The 16,773-nt window shown below is 43.3% G+C and overlaps 1 protein-coding gene across 2 annotated transcripts in view; it reads right to left on the bottom strand.

Annotated features, from left to right (window-relative positions):
* Nucleotides 1–16,773, bottom strand: part of EPB41L1 (erythrocyte membrane protein band 4.1 like 1) — a 197,215-nt gene that overhangs the window by 159,098 nt on the left and 21,344 nt on the right. For both annotated transcript variants that reach the window (XM_044440309.1, XM_044440308.1), the window contains exon 2: nt 15,175–15,226. The gene's annotated coding sequence lies outside the window, so the exon portion shown is untranslated. The remainder of the gene's footprint in view (nt 1–15,174; nt 15,227–16,773) is intronic.

The following is a 16,773-nucleotide window of genomic DNA, read 5'->3' as shown; positions in this document are numbered from 1 at the left end:
GGCTTCAACAAAAGCACATCAAACATCCAAGTATCCTTTTTAAGGTGGCATGTATATATCACCTGTTTATATATTGAAAGCATTGTAACAAACTATTCCATAACAGAAAGTGAATGCTTATCTTCCACTTTTGAAATATCAGTCATTTAGGTGTCAAAGGGGTGTGAAGAAGCACTTTACACTAATCATTTGCTAATTTCCGTAACACAATTAAATAATTTTTAAAAGCTTGCATGTAGGTGAATATTAAAGACTGTTCCAGGACAAAATTTACCTGTGCAATAACTTCCTCCTGAAAAGAACCAACTACTAGGTATTGCCAAAACATATATTTAAAAACAGCATTGACTGTACTGCAGCACCAGCAATTAGCTGAATTAGACAATCCCTTATTAAAGAGGCACAGCAGTGTTCAACAGATGTGAAATCTAGGCTTTTGCAGAATAAGGCACAGCCTAAAATCCATAGACAGAACAGGTAGCTGTCAAGACAGCAGTCCTCAGATTAAGCATGTATTGTGGTGCTGCCCTCAGCAGTTCATCATCCAAAAAGGTTGGGAAGCCTATTTTATTCTACTGTATATATTTTAATTATTATTGTTTTAATTTATTGTGTATTTTATTTAATGTTGTGAGCCACCCCGAGGCTTCGGCAAGGGGCGGCATAGAAATGTTTTAATAAATAAATAGATAGATAGATAAATAAATAAATGTGATTCTTAGTACTTCAGTGTTGTGTTCTGAACTGATGCTGATATTTGATTCTACTTGATTTAGTTCTTATAGAACCAATCACCATCCCTCAACCAAACCTACATCACAGATAAATGTGAGGGTGAGGGGAAACCTGCTACTTTGGGCTTCTTGGGAATAAAAGTCAGGCTGTACATTTAACCTCCTTCATGGATCACCACCTTGCCGTGGTGAAGGGGCTTCTGTAGCTCAATGAAGCTATGAGCTATGCCGTGCAGGACCACCCAAGACAGACAGGTCATAGCAGAGAGCTCTGACAAGACATGATCCACTGGAGAAGGAAATGGCAACCCACTCCAATACCCTTGTCCTGAAAACCCCATTGCCAGTACCAAAAGGCAAAAGGATATGACACCAGAAGATGAGCCCCTCGGGTTGGAAGGTGTCCAATGTGCTACTGCGGAAGAGCAGAGGACGAGAACTAGTAATGCCAGAAAGAATGACGCCAAAAGGACACTTAGTTGCAGATGTATCCGGTGGTGAAATGAAGGTCCGATGCTGTAAAGAACAATACTGCATAGGAACCTGGAATGTAAGATCTATGAATCAAGATAAGCTGGATATGGTCAAACATGAGATGACAAGACTGAACATCAACATCTTGGGAATCACCAAACTAAAATGGACAGGAATGGATGAATTTAATTCAGATGACCATCAGGTATACTACTGTTGGCAAGAATCCCTCTGAAGAAATGGAGCAGACTTCATATTCAATAAAAGAGTAGGAAAAGCAGTAGTAGGATACAATCTCCAAAAGGACAGAATGATCTCAGTTCGCAACATTGTACATGAGGTAGCAACGAAAACCATCCTAAAGAAAAAGAAATGCAAGAAAGCAAAATGGCTGTCTGAGGAAGCTTTACAAATAGCTGAGGAAAGAAGGGAAGCAAAAAGCAAGGGAGAAAGAGAAAGATACACTCACAACTGAATGAAGTTGTGTGGTCCAACTACCACGCAAATGCACTCATTTCACATGCTAGCAAGTTATGTTCAAAATCCTACAAGCTAGGCTCCAGCAGTATGTGGACCAAGAACTACCAGACGTACAATGGCAGAAAGTGAAGAGGAACTAAAGAGCCTCTTGATGCAGGTGAAAGAGGAGAGCGCCAAAGTTGGCTTGAAACTCAACATCAGGAAAACTAAGATCATGGCATCTGGTCCTATCACTTCCTGGGAAATAGATGGGGAAGAAATGGAGGTAGTGACAGATTTTATTTTCCTGGGCTCCACAGACGGTGACTGCAGCCAAGAAATTAAAAGACGCTTGCTCCTGGGGAGGAAAGCTGTGGCAAATCTAGACAGAATACTAAAAAGCAGAGACATCACTCTGCCAACAAAAGTGCGTATAGTCAAGGCTATGGTTTTCCTAGTTGCAATGTATGGCTGTGAAAGTTGGACCATAAGGAAGGCTGAGCGCCAAAGAATTGAGGTCTTTGAATTGCAGTGCTAGAGAAGACTCCTGCGAGTCCCTTGGACTGCAAGATCAAACCAGTCAGTCCCAGAGAAGAGCAACCCCTGACTTCTCTTTAGAAGGCCAGATGAAATGCAAATACTTTGGCCACCTAACGAGAAGGAAGGACTCACTGGAAAAGAGCCTAATGCTGGGAACAATTGATGGCAAAAAACTAGGGGACAGCAGAGAATGAAGAGGCTAGATGGAGTCACTGAAGCAGTCGGTGTGAGCTTAAGTGGACTCTGGGGGATGGTGGAGGATAGGAAGCCCTGTAGGAGTGTTGTCCATGAGGTTGCAATGGGTCAGACGTGACTTCGCAACTAGCAAGCAAGCAAGTACATTTAACATATAATTGTGGATGTCTAGGGAGCTCCAATGTAAGAGAGAGACCAAAGACTCGATGGCCTTTGGATAAAATAAATGCCTAACAGTTGGTTTGAAAAATACACTCGGTGTTCGATACTTTAGAAGGCAAGACTTCGTAATCAATCCAGCAGTTTTCAAATAATGGTATTCACAGAAAAAAACAAAACAGAACTGAGTATACAGTAGCAGAAAAGTGGGGAAGAGAAAATGGAGGAGTTGAAGCAATCATTAAAACCTGCAATGCAAAGATTTAGGAAGAACTTAGCTGACTAGTGGAAGAGCTGGAAAGCAGAATTTAATTGTATGTGGACCCTCTAGCTGCAGATGAAGATGAAACTGTTTTGGTACTTAACTGGAAGAGAAGTAAGATGAATAAGAGACCCACTGTGTTCAGGCATTTTTGAAACACAGCCTACCCAGACTGCAATCATGAGCTGTTTTGATGATTGCTGCAACCTAGTGGAAAAACTTACTAAAAAAACAGATCAAGGAACAGAAGGAAGCATTGATTGAGAACTGCATTGATTTATGTCAGTCACTCACAATTTTGCAGATCTTAAAGACTAATTGATAAGGGACCAGACAATATGTGGAATCTGAGATACATAAAGATGAGGTGTTGTTGCTGAGGAATTTAACTTTGCAGTAAAGCTTGAAGAAGTGCAGAATGGCTGTATTCTTCCAACAAAGGAGCCAAGCCCTGGAAGTATACACAGTGGAGTCTTTGCACTGAGTTCACAGAAGAATCATGAAATGCAAGACTGGTAGTACAGTTCTCTTCAGATGTGTTTGACTACAGCTCCCAGTTTCCTCAGTAAAGAACCCAGGATTGGGGAAGGCTGATCTACAAAATGCAATTACAATTGGCAAAAATATGGCAGACAAGAGGAGTCCCCAGCAGACTGGGGGAAGAATATGCCACAACAAAATTTAAACTTTCATACCCAGAAAAAATATTTTAAAATGAGGAGAAAAGAGAAGATAGTACAACTCAAGCTGCATGCACCGTACAAGCATTTGAAGATTGGGGGAAATGTTAATATATTCCACTGAGAGCAGGTAAAGAGATATTCAGAGTTACAATACTTTTAGCAAGAACCTAAAAAAAGTCACATTGGGGAACAAAATCATATGATTCCAACTGGAATTCCAATTGCCATTTGCAACAATATTCCTTTAACACCTCCTGACTTTGAAACACTCCATTGGAATTAATTGCCTGTGGCAAAATGCAAACTCAAAACTGGGAGGTGTTAATACCCAAGGTCAGGCAGCCCAGGTTTAAGGGATGAGAGGACACACAGTGGCCCTCGAAAGACAGCAAACACCCTTTCACTTCAGGAGCCTTTGATTAACCAATTGCCTGATTGAGCCAACTTCCTATGTTCCATGACCAGAGGTTAGTCTTGCCCACTCTGCTGGAGACAACAGCTTAGGAAACAAGCAAGGCCCCTTCACCTAGAAGAGGTGCTTCCTAACAGAGGTGGAGCTGAAGCCCTATCTAAGCCTTGGTTAGGGGTATCTGTTTATGAAGCACTGGTTTAGTGCTTGTCAGACTCTTCAGCTGAGTTCACACAGAGATACCCAGTGCACTATTTGGAGCTTGAACTTTGCTTTGTTAGAACCTGAAGCATAACATACCTTGCTTAGTAGAGCCTGAACTTAGAATCTTTGCTCTGAATCCTTGCCTTGAACTCACCCCATTCCCCAGAACACCTAACCAAGATCTCCACTTGCAGCAGTACAGTATCTCAGAGAATACAAAGAAATCTGCATTTTATTGATTTGAGATTGTGGTTATAGATGGATAGAAAGCAATAGCCATGCTGGACAATAAGGCATTGTCCACCATGAACCTAATAAGGTACACTTCTAGAACATATTAAAAGTAGACCCTGGCTTGTTATCCTAGTTGGTTAAATAAAGCCAGAATTCCTCAGGTTAGGCATGAGAATTGATTGCTTTATGCAAACAGTACTGAAGCAGGCATGGAAGTGGAAGAATGTGTGGATGGGGCTTCATAAACCATGAAGATGCAGGGATCTAAACTGTCCAGTCAGGCTAGACCCTTGGGCAAAAGTACATGTTGATTTGTTTAGAAGGGCAAGTCAGTCAGCCTCACTGATTTGTTCAATACTAAAGATTTTCACGCAAATGTTACATGTAGTCAGGCTGACAATATCTGTTCGTATAATATTCCAGATACTGAAAAAATGGCTTCTTGGCCCATACTTCAGTCAAAACGATCATACAGAAGTGGAGAGAGGGGAGAAGCAGGTGATCACAGTTTGAATACTATCCATTAAGCATAAATAAACAACAGGCTCCAATATGATTTAGTCTGAGCTTCATTACATACTGGGACTTTGAGCACAGCTTCATTGCCAGGATATCACTTGAAGTAACATTAAGTTAGCTAAGAAACAGACACCCATACCTAGCATCACTAGCTCAAGAAAATATTCCCTCCTACATTCGATTTCAGCAAAAGATGAAAAGAACTGAGACACTTTTACCAGGAAACAGGCTGCTGAGGGATTCCTCAGCAAACAGCATTAATAAGAGCAACAAAGATCAGCTGTATATTGCAAACAACTAGCTAGAGATCATTCAGACCTAGAGGCAAGGGACATGCTGGCCCAGTTAGCAGATCATGAAAAGCCACTGTAGGTTAAATGCCCCATCAGCTTTGTACTGCCAAGTGAGTCACCCTTTTGAATACTCAGGGAATGGCTGGGGTATGCCATAGTTTCTTGTAACATGTGAACCTGGTACAGATGTGTTGCTGGGGTGGTTGACAAGCCAGCCACCACCATAAAGCAACTCACCCTTGCCAATTCTGCACAGAAAGCTGCTGTGACGGAGGTCTGGATTAACAACCTGGCACCTACAGGTGCTGCAGCTCTGAGAAGCAAATGGGCTTATGTGGGCTGCAATGGTCTTGTGAACCAAGCCACTAACAGTCCAAGCACTAACACAGTAGAACACTGAAATAGTAAATGAATGAAGCAAATACTGGATTTGGTGCAGGTCAATAGCAAACAAATATCAAGATGCAACAGAAGATCTCTCAGGAAAACAGTAGAAGCTTTAGATAAGGGGAAAACATTTTGGTCTGGAAGCTAGAATGCACACACCGCCACCCTGGAGCAAGTCAGTAGACTGCTGATATCAAGAGAGTGGGTTCTTCTCCAAAGCCCCTTCCCCTTGGACACCATTCATTCCCTCATACCTCCAGGCTACAGCAGACCTGTCTGAAATCCTGGACAGCTACTGCCAGTCAGTGATCAAGTCTGCTCAACCATTTAGAGCTGTGATGACACCACTATGACCTGCATGATGTGCTGGGCACCTAGGAGAACCCAGTCTATAACCCAGCTCCACTTGCAGGTTCTCGTGTTGTTTAACCCCAGCAATAATGGGTTGTTGGCATGGTTAACAAACCATCCACAATCCTAAAACAATCCATGGGCAGTCTGTTAACTATGGCTGCGACCCACCCTTACCAGGTTGAGATGACAGGACAACCTATGAGCAGGGGCTGCTTAAAACCCTGTGGGAAGATGGCAATGAACCCAGCTAGTATAATTCCTATGTTCTTATATCCAAATGGGTCTTTTCCATCAGCCTTTAACAACTCAGCTGCAGCTTCTTGTCAACTACTGTGTGTAGAAATCCAACTTCTGCAGACACCAAAGTTATCACTTACAAGACTACAAATACATGATTTGTATCTTTACTAGCAAAAAACCTCACAATCGTAGAAAAAGTACAGAGACTCATGTGTTTTCTTTATCTCTTTCCAGTGTGATATACAGACACACAGTCACAAGCTCTACATGATATTCATAAGAGATTATACTAGCTGCACTGGAGCTGCAGAAGGAAGCCAGAAAGAGAGATAACAAGCTCATATGCATCAGGCAGGATATAAGCATCACTCTGCTCCTTTCAGTGATCCTAAAATGCTCGCTTAGAATAATCCCAATCAAAGCAGACCTTATATGAGGTGTTCGAAAACAAAATCAAGAGGGGAACACACCTTGACAGACCCAGTCTTGTCCTAGGATAGGGCTTCTCACGCACATTCTCATAAGCTGCTGCAGATACACCATGCATCTGAGCCCAGCCAGTTTCTGACAAGTGACTGTGTACTTTTATTATAAAAAAAACAGATTGAATGCATATTTGGGAGAAGAAAATTTGTAGCTGCACAAAAATAGTTGTGTGTGCATGCTAGCCCTGAATCCTGCCTCTGTATTCATACTGTGCATTCCCTGCCTGTTCACAAAAATTCATGTTCAGAAATAGGTAGCCTTTCTTGGATTGTACACCTTTGAACACTGGGTCTTGCACATTAAAAAACAAGAAGAAAATGGTGAGTATGAAGGAGAAGGCTTTTTATATCTCTGGAATCTGCTTTCATCAGGGGTTCATCAGCTTCAAAAACACCATCTTTTCAGGACTACATGAAGGTTATAAAGACACTCCTGTTTTGTGGGCTGCAGGTTTCATTGATGTGATCTGTAGTGGTATTTTATTATACATTTATTTATTGCATATTAGTATATTTTTGTATCATTTTTATCTTGTTTGTCACCTTGAGGTGTTCAACCCCTTAATAATTTGAAAAGCCATACATAATTTCTCAGCAATGTAGCTGTGACACTGCATTTGGTAATGAAATGCCTTGTGTCCTCATGAGTTTCCCATGCTGCCTATATTATGAAGTTAATACCAACAGGTTGCTTAACTGTAACAGCGGTTCTTTGAGTGATAATCTGTGAATCCACATCATTCCTTTCTATTATGCACCTACACTGAACAGTGACTTGGAACACTCTGCAGCTTTAAAAAATATGCTGCTGAAATCCTGCCGTAACCTGCCCAGAGAGCCTTTTGGCTAATAGGGTGGGTTACAAGTTTAATAATTAAATAAATAAACCCTGTCCACTTCCTTGCACCTGCTCTAGATGTGACTTCTACTTGCCACTCAGTACGCAGTCTGCCACAGCAGAGGATATCAGTAATGGTGAGGCATCAATGTAAGGAAGAGGGTGGTTATATAACTTCAATTAGCAAAGAGCTGCAATGAAAGCTAAGCAGCCCACCCTTTCATGATTTGCAACTCACACATATGGAGAACTGAAAAACAGTAGGACTTATCAGAGATAGGAGATATCAAACCGCATTTGAAGAAGGACCTGTTCTGCTAGACGGTGTCAACATACATTCTGATATCTACGTAGGGGGACCAGGTTGAGACATTGTGAAGACTTTCCCTGGGACTAGAGTGGACAAAGAAATGGGCAAATTTTCTAAAGGGTGGGATTCTAGAGATGTAGAATTAGAATGTCATAACATCTAGAGAATGAAGCTTCAATTCCACTGGGGAGATAGGCTGGAGGAAGGAAGACTAATGGTATGATTCCCTGAATTAGGTGGAATTGAGACAAAACCTTCAGAAGGTAGACGTAATCTAGAAGACTGTTTTGCCTTTCTGAAAAACTACTTTCTTTGTGAAATATGAGAATCATAGAATCTTAGAGAAAAATATTATCATGATGCTGAGCACACAGTTCTCTCACCCCACACAATGACATCAAGGAAAACCACCTCTATGATGATAAAGCCATCATTGTGAAGCCATCAACAGATCCAAAACTTGGTCAGATATAGAGTTGGTTACTCCCATGCTGTGAGACACAGAAATTTTAGGACTGGGTATCTCATCCTCCAATTCTTCATTGAAAGGAGGTCTCAAAGGAGTAGATGCTGAAGGAAAATAAGCTTGGATAGGAGGAGCACTGTGACAAACCATCTTAGGCCACCATGGGGTTCTTAGGATGCAGTGAGCTCCACTACTTGTATGTAATCAGAAGGAAGGGCAGAAATGTAAGTTAGGGAACACTGCCCTCATGAAGGAAGAAGACCTCCTACAAAGGGTCTGGGTCATGCCCCATTCTGCTGCAGAAGTGGTTACAGCTGTGGCAAATAAGTTAATTGTGGGGTCATCCCAAATGCTGAAAACTCTTTGCATGACTTTCAGGGAGAATTTCCACATGTGAGCATAGCAAAGGTATTGGAATGAGAGCTTGGTGGATAGTTATGAGGATAGTCAGTTTCCCTGTATTCAGCAGTCTAGGTGATGAACGATCTGTCAAAGCAAGGAGGAGACCTGCAGCTGTGTGTGTGTGGCAGGGGGGAGGGAGTATGGCTCTCCTCTGATATAGCATACTGATGGCATGGGAGACCCCCAGAAGAGGAGGAAGCTGGCAACACTTGTTTATACCAACACGATCGCTACTTTAGCTGGGATGGATCCCAAGCACAGTTCTTGGACCAACCTACAGACACTGAGCCCAGGCAGGGGATACCATCCAGGCAATTACTATCATGCTGCAGGTGTGAGGTAAACAACTGAGGAAAGCTACCGCCTTTGTTGTTAGCTAGCAGTTATAACAGGTTGTCCAACTCTCTTAAAAAACAACTGAATAAGGAAATTGTTCAATGCATGCTGTTTTACAATAGAAGCCCCAACCACACAAATTGCTACTTACCCTACCCACCCTCCACATGCTGGCACGCACAGAGCCAATGAGACGAGTTCCTGCCATACGCATTCCTAATCCCCAGATCTTTGAGTCTGCTGAACTTTCCTGCTATCATAAAACAGCCTTCTGCACAGCATATATCTACTACAACGTACCACAATGAGCAATGCCAAGAAAACGCTATGCTAGGCAGTGAGCAGACTACAAGGAAGGAAATACGAGCATAGGGTCTCCATGGTATTAAATTCCATAACAGCAGGACACACAGGAGCAAAATGCCTGTGTGTGCATGCGTGCACAGTACTTGCACGCACTTTGCCATGGCAAAGGCACACACCGATGAAAGGTGAACACACGCAGAAGCCTGTCTTTTCTGATATAAGTTCCGGCTGTTTGGAGTCTTTGGTCCTCCTATAACAGCTGCAAAATTGGGGCAGATTTCCTGGGAGTTTCCCCCAGGCTGACAGAATGACTGTCAAATTAGTTCTATTGCATTTCTTTCCTTCACTGACATGCTCACACCTTGAGGTGAAACTAAGTGCACTGAACAAATTGGGAAATGGAAGAACAACAAAAGACTTCAATCATAGAGCGGTAGTCAGGTTTGAATTACAGGAGATCTGATGCACAGATCCTACTTTTCAGGTTTGCTGCACTTTTTGTATATCCAAAGATATCTGACTAGAGAAGGACTCCCCATAACCACTTTGCACTGTCTGCCAATAATTGTGCTAACAGTATTCTTCTGCAGATGCTGCCTGTTGTAGAAAGAAAGACAAACAGGCTAGACTCTTTGGGGAAGAGCAAAACTGAGAAGACTAAAGCAAGACTCCTACTGACCCAGTTAACACAGAATCAGTCATTGAGTAAAACGGGGGCATGAAAAACAATACAACCACTGCAACACTTTTATCACTAGGACAAATGAGCTTGCAAATAAACAATCTGCAAACCCAGGAGCATAAAAACTCCATCAGACCACATTTGACATCAGCAGAGCTGCAAGTTTAAGCCCCTGCCAAAAGCACCTATAAAGAAAACAACTGCTCTTATTGTTTGTCCAACAATAAGAGCAAAAGGGAGCATGAAGGTCAGGATGCAGAACTTGCCCCAAACAGCATCTTACCTTCCTAATCTCCCCTCTCCCTGTGTGTGTGTGTCTGTGTGTGTGTGTGTGTGTGTGTGTACGTATGTCTGTTTGCTAGTTTGTTGTTTTCTCCCAAGAACACCTGGGGTTTGATATAGCAAGCAAGCCTGGCTGGGATAAAGCCACCCAAGAACATCATTAGAAGACACCTTGTTAGAATTAACATGGCAATGCCTCCAACAGTTCTTGAGACCAAGTTATAGAATTCAATCATCAACAACACCACCAGAAGGAAATGCTGCAGCCGGCAGCTAGATGTTCAGCAGCAGACAGACAAGGATCACCATTTTCAAAGGGTTGGTGAGCTACCTGCAGATGAAATCAGAAAGGTCACATCTGAAATGAAATGCACTCCCATTACAATAGTTCTGCTTTGCCAGTATCTGGGTGGGTTCACCAGTGCACTGAGTGCTCTATCTCCACTTTAATCTTTAAGAAAACAGGTCTGATAGCAGGTTAGAGGCGGGGCACAGTTTTCAAAATGCAATTATTGGTTCCCTGCCATGTATGGGATAGAACCAAGGCTAGGAGGCCTGCAAAGAGATGGGTGTCAAAGACCTTACATTCCATTTGTTGTCCTTTGATATCCTTGTAACATATTGTTAAGACCCAATATAATCTTTAAAATAAATACATACAGGTAAAAGTCAGTAGGAACTAGTATAATAGGAATAAAGGACAAAGACAAGAATTTTAGATCTGCCGTTGTCAGAGACAGCTAGTCTTTAACTCTACCAGTTTTTTCCTTTGGTTTGAATAAGACAAAGTGTACCCAAGGTTATAGAGAACAAAAGAAGAAATAAAATAGGACTGGGGGTGGGGGGGTAAGGGAATGGGAAGTGACCAAGAGTTTACCTTTCATTTTTCTTATTCCTTCCCACTTTTTCAAGGCAATCAGGAAGTTAGCATCCCAAGAGTCTTTGTGCAATGCGTGGATCCACCTTCAGTCATCTCCTGTACCAGCCTGCCAACATCCTGATATTATCAGAGGCCCATCTCACTTGCCTACTACCAAGGGTAGTTAGGCTGGTGAGTAAAAGCAAGAAAAGCCTTCTCAGTAGTGGTCCCACACCTTTGAAATTGGATTCCCATAAGTAGTTCCCACATCTTATGCCTTCTCATACATCTGAGCTATTGGTTTTTAATTGGCAAAATGTGTTTCTACTGATTTTAGTTGATAATCTATGTTTTACTGAATAGGTCTCAATTTTTAGCATATCCACTTTGTGTGTTTGCATTTCTTTTTTTGTTGTCTTGAAAGGGTCTCATCCTTTAAGGGCAATCTAGAAGTAATTTTAGACAGAGTTCACACAACACAATAACCCATATTCAAAGCTGAGTGTGGGTTGAGTGTGGGTTGTCAGAGAACTGTGGATTGCTGTGTGAACCCAGCTGTGCTAAGAAACCATGGTTTTTTGAGCAGAAACTGGCTGTTGGGGTTAACAAACTATTGTCCATTAGTGCGGCTGGACTCTCAGAGGTTCAACAACCCACAACAGCTAGTAAAGGTTCAACCAATAATCAGCTTGAGTGTGAATCCAGCCAGTGATAGGCATACGGCCGGGCATACAAATGTTCCAGTTCTGTTCACCTGTCCACCACAATTACCAAAGAAGGTATAATAACAAACATTACCTGCAATGGAGGAGCAAAAGAAGAAATGTAGAGAACTCAAGCACACCCAGCAAGCCTTGAAATAACACAAGGCAAGCCCCTTGGCATTACTGACTAGAAATTGCTTATAAAAATTTACAAGCCAACCTGCTTGGAGAGAAAAGTCTACAGCCCCTGAGGCGCAGACATGCATTTTACATTCTTCCATGCTACTGACCCATTTATAGCTCTTTTCAAAGATATGGATTCCCCTTATGTCACTACCATGATATTCATTCACCCTGACAAGACTGCAGTTACTACTTCACACACACACACACACACAGAGGAACCTTCTTCCTGCAGCACAAATCCCATCACACTCAAAATAAATTTGCCAGGTTTTCTTTTTCCTCCATCTCAACTTTAACTCCTGATGCACAATAGTATTATCCAGCAAGCTTTTTGGCAGTGGATTGAAGTGCCAGAACACAGGTGGATCTGAGAAGTTCCTGCACATTATTTGGGAACTGAAGAGTATCCACACCGAAGAACTGGTCTGCAGAATACGGAGAAAGGTACTAACAGCTCCACATGGTATGTAGCATCCAATGTTTCCCCCACAACAGAGACAATGTACAAGTGCATTTCTTTAATTGGGGATGGGGAGAATAAGTGAAAGAGGAGGAGATTTTCTTAAGGCTTGCGTATGGGTTGTCACTGAACGGTGGGTGGGCTGTTGCTGAAACAGGTGTTATCATATCGTCTGAACCCAGTGGAAGAAATTTCATGAACGATCCACATCTCACAATCCAACAACAAACCGTGCTTGTAGTTAACCAGCCATTGCTTGTTAGAGCAGCTGTGTCCAAACATGATTCAACAACAAGCCACAGTTCAATGGTAACACATACTCATTCCTTCAGTATGCGTTATCATTTTGTCCATTGCCACTCTATGTAAGACAGAAATATATTAAGGCAAATCCTGGCCCACCCACACAACTATTTTTCCTGCCCTTGCCTCCATCTGAAAAGGGGCATTACTGGGTTGGAAAAAGTGCAGAGAAGGGCAACTATAATGGTGAAAAGGCTGTAGCAACTCCCCTGTGCAGAACAGTTGTGACCACTATGATTATTTCGCTAAGAAAAAGTGCTAGTAAGGGGAGAAAAGATACAGGTGCTTAAAATTATGCATGGTGTACAGAAAGTGACTAGTGAGACATTACTGTCTCTCCCCCACAACACTAGAACCCGAGGTCAGCCCATGAATCTGATTGCTGGGATGTTCATAACAGATAAAATACTTTCCCGCAAAGCATATAGTTAAGCTATGGAATTCACAGCCATAGGAGATAGTGATGATCATCAATTTAAAAGCTTTAAAAGTAGACAAGACAAATTCCTGGAGGAGAAGGCTATCAGTGGCTACTAGCCTTGCTGGCTATGTGCTGCCTCCATTACCAGAGGCCGCATGCCTGTGTACACCAGTTGCTGAGGAGCTTGGGCAGGCAGAACTCTTATACCCATCCTGCTTGAGGGATCCTGTGGGAAGCTTTTTTGCCACCATGCAGACTGCTGGACAAGATGGACCATCAGTCTGATCCAGCATGGCATTTTTTCTCCAGACACTCACAGTTTGGTGACACCCTGGCTTTTGTACAATTTCCCCCACCCCTATGCTAACAGGCTGAAGTGCCTTCCTAAGATTTAAATTCTAGCAGTCATAGCTTTAAGCTAAAATGTGCTTATTTGTGGAATTGCTGGCATTTCCCACCACACACTTTTGCCATTGGCCCCTGCCCTTTCTGCCTTTAGCTCCACCCACTGCTGGACTATACCACTCTTCGCCACCACAGCTTTTCCAAAAGTTCGGGGTGAAAGGGGCTCAACACCTCTGGTATAGTTCATAAAGGCTCCAAGGCATGCAGATGCAGCCATTTAAGGTTGTGGACCTGTCGTTTACTATTTGCATACTAGCTGCAGACCCTGATTTATATCATGGAAAACACAGCTTCCCCATTAACCTCTGCAACTTGCTTTCCAAGCTTATATGTGCAGCACCCTGCTGCTGTCTTTTTGCCTTCTTCCTGTGACAGCACTGGATCAAAGGTATGGGAGATGCCATGACAAAACAAAGATTAGCTATGCACAGAACAGAATGAAGGAATACTGGTTGCTCAGGATTTACGACAGTAATTCAGCAGAATGGAGGCAACTGGCATATTCACAGAGCACAGAATTTCAAAAGAAACAAAACTGCCCTAATCTAAGAAAAAGCTCTCGCATCCCTTATCAGCACAAGGCTCAGCTATAAGTATGTGAGGTCTTGTGCATGTCATCCATGCTTCAGATCAGGGAAGGGCTTCTCTGTGGGGTACCCAAAGTATACTTAGATATAATTGGCATCCAGAGCAGCTATGGAGCACCAGAAAGGTAAAAAAGGAGTCAAAATGGCCACTCGGGGCATCATGTTTAAATGTTTTAAAAAGCATAAGCAGCAGTGGTAAGTGACAGGGCTACCCATGGTCTACATGCTTTACAGGTTTACTGTGAGGAAACACATTGTTGCTGTGCGTGTGCACACCGTCAAGCCTCAGGCGCACTTACCGGAGGTTAGCCATGCTCAGGTTTGGAGGGTGAAACTGCTTGTGAGACTGGGCAGCCACAAGCTGCCGCTCAAGGTCCTGGGACTCAGCTGAGGCAGCAGAAGAAATCAGCACGAGGAAGGACAGAGACACAGATCATGCCAGCCATGGGAATGACGGGAAGTAACAGGGGATGTTGAAATGGGAGATCTTTCCAGCGGAGACCAATCCTCCCCTTGGTCCCCTTGGGAGGCGGACGTGGTGGTTTGGCACCAGCACTGCCCAGAAGCCCAACTAGAGGTGCAACAGGGGGAGTAGAGGCAAGCCCGTTTCCACAGTGCACCTCCTCCAGGATTGGGGTGCAGACAGGTTCATAAGGAGAAATGATTCGCAGATAGAATTCAATGTGCTACTTTGTGTGTGTTCAGAAACTTGTGTGAAACAATGAAGATTATTAAGTAAAGAAACTGTTTGAGGCGGGGGCTGGACAGAGAGAGATACACCATTCTCAACACTTGTAACCTTGACATGCATACCTATGACAAATGAACTGCAATGCATACAGTTTGCTTCAGATGAAATTTACCAGGAAAACAATTAAATTATGAGGTGACTCTTTTAAAAAAGGTAGTAAGGCCATGCAGCAGACTTTTTTTTAATGTGGTGAGCATCTGTTTAAAGAAATGAAAGGACAATTAAAATACTTAAAGAAAACTCACCGAATCCCCGGCTCCTGGGCTACTTTATTTCCGTTCAAGCTCTGTTCAGACACTACAGGAGAGAAAACAAAAGGTTGGGAGATTTTTTATCACTTTAAAAACAAACCCAGATGAACAGAAATACATCTCAGACTTCTCCCCTCTGTTCTTTACAAGTTCAAGGTTTTCTTTTCTGATGCTTGAACAATGTAAGCCACTCAGTCCATTCTGCAGCAATCCCACTTGGCATAGGCACTCAGCCTCCCCTGTAGTTAACAGGCATCCAAGGGTCTCCACTGCAGTGCCCATGCTCACCAATGCGCCTGCGCACATCCCTTCTTGGTGCCTGCCATGCTCTCCACCCTTCCTGGCTTTTATCTTATTTCTTAAACTTTAAAAAATCCAATTTGTTTTTATCTAGGATGCTAGCATGCCACAAAAAAGGGTAGTAGAAGGGACATGGGGAATTACAGACCAGTTAGCCTTATGTCCATTGTAGGAAAAATAATGGAAAGGCTCATAATAGAGAGAGATCTAGTGATGCTAGATAGGGAAGGGAGGCTGGCAGCCACACAACATGGCTTCTGCAAAAACAGGTCCTGCCAGACAAGCCTTGTGGAATTCTATGACAAGGTTTCGAGATGGCTAGATGGAGGGGATGCAGTGGATGTGGTTTACCTGGATTTCAGCAAGGCCTTTGACAAAGTGCCCCATGATATCCTGGTGGAGAAACTGAGGAGTTTTGGGATACACCAAAGCACTGTCCAGTGGATTAGGACATGGTTGACTGACCGAAAGCAGAGGGTAACCATTAGTGGGGAATCATCGGGATGGCAGCCAGTGACAAGCAGGGTCCCCCAGGGCTCTGTCCTGGGGCCGATCCTGTTTACTCTTTTCATTAATGACATGGAAGAAGGGGTGAACAGTCTGCTGATCAAATTCACAGACGACACTAAAACTGGAGCAGTGGCCACGACTGAGGAGCAGGTACTCCAGATCCAAAAGGATCTGGACAGACTATGGAAGTGGGCAGGAGACAACAGGATGGCATTCAATGTGGATAAGTGCAAGGTCTTGCACTTGGGGCATAGGAATAGCTGTCATAAGTACAGGTTAGGTGACAAGTGGCTGGAGAGCAGCACTTGTGAAAGGGACCTCAGGGTACTGGTTGACTGCAGGCTAAACATGTGTCAGCAGTGTGATGCGGTGGTCAAGAGGGCAAACGCCACCCTTGGTTGCATAGCCAGAAGTGTGGCTTCTAGATTGAGAGAGGTATTACTACCACTCTATATGACTCTGGTGCACCCGCAACTGGAGTATTGTGCTCAGTTTTGGGCCCCTCATTACAGGAAGGATATAGCCAGGTTAGAGTCAGTGCAGCGCAGGGCTACAAGGTTGGTGGCCGGTTTGCAGGAGATGGGGTATGAGATGAGACTGAGGGAACTGGGTCTCTTCAGCCTGGAGAAGAGGAGACTCAGAGGGGATATGTTGGTGACATACAGGTCACATGGAGATAGGTAGAGACCTGTTCTCCCCTGCAGAGGAAGGCAGGATGCGCTCCAACAGAGCAAAGCTCAGGGAGCCAAGGTTCCATTTGGATGCTTCCTGGCATCCAAATGG

Source organism: Varanus komodoensis, unplaced genomic scaffold (assembly GCF_004798865.1).
Source record: "Varanus komodoensis strain SLA01 unplaced genomic scaffold, ASM479886v1 scaffold37, whole genome shotgun sequence".
In the NCBI taxonomy this organism is placed as follows: Eukaryota; Metazoa; Chordata; class Lepidosauria; order Squamata; family Varanidae; genus Varanus; species Varanus komodoensis.
The sequence above is the reverse complement of the archived record's forward strand: the minus strand, read 5'-3'. Positions and strand labels throughout refer to the sequence as shown.